The sequence below is a fragment of the Penaeus vannamei genome, chromosome 37 (assembly GCF_042767895.1).
Source record: "Penaeus vannamei isolate JL-2024 chromosome 37, ASM4276789v1, whole genome shotgun sequence".
NCBI classification, from domain to species: domain Eukaryota; kingdom Metazoa; phylum Arthropoda; class Malacostraca; order Decapoda; family Penaeidae; genus Penaeus; species Penaeus vannamei.
The window spans coordinates 2265339-2266190 of record NC_091585.1 but is presented as its reverse complement, the minus strand read 5'-3'; positions in this window follow the sequence as shown (position 1 = coordinate 2266190).

Here is an 852-nt window from a genome sequence, read left to right as displayed (position 1 = left end):
GTTCAATGTGGTAGTTGAAAATGTTTTGTATTAATATAATTAATAATCTTTGGATTTGTTAATATTCGTATTCGTGATTCATTCTTGTATTAGCTCACTCTTACTTTCATTCTCACTCCTGTTCACATGCACACACACTTGGTCACTCACTCGTTCACACAAAGCAAAAGACAGTGAAAGCTTTCATTGATAGTTTTTGTTGTTGTTGTTATAGGCGTAAAGAATTGATGATGTATCTCTTTTGCCCGTAATTTTGCCAATCATGATGAATGGCAATTCTTATTGAGATTTTTCTTTCTCCATGAGACAATCAATGGTTTAAGTTGATCCTTGCGGATTGCCACTGTCGTTTCCCATATCATACTTGACAAAAAAAAAAAAAAAAAAAAAAAAGACTTGCTTCACAAAGACAAAAAAAAAAAAAAAAAAAGAAAAAAAAAAAAAGAAAAAAAAAGTGCGTCACTATCTCATTTTCCTCTTGATGCTTCTTGTAAAATACGAAAGTGAACAATAAAAAATCAAGATTTATAAAAAAAAAAAAAAACCAGCTAGCAACACATCCCCCACTCTATTGCCTTTCTTTTTCTCTTACTATTCTTGGCCCTTATCTGTATGATCAGGTTCAGAGACTGAACTTATCTCTCACGGCACCGAAGGAGGACACTGGATATCTCTCACGACACCGAAGGAGGATACTGGATATCTCTCACGGCACCGAAGGAGGACACTGGATATCTCTCACGGCACCGAAGGAGGACACTGGATATCTCTCACGGCACCGAAGGAGGACACTGGATATCTCTCACGGCACCGAAGAAGGACACTGGATATCTCTCACGGCACCGAAGGAGG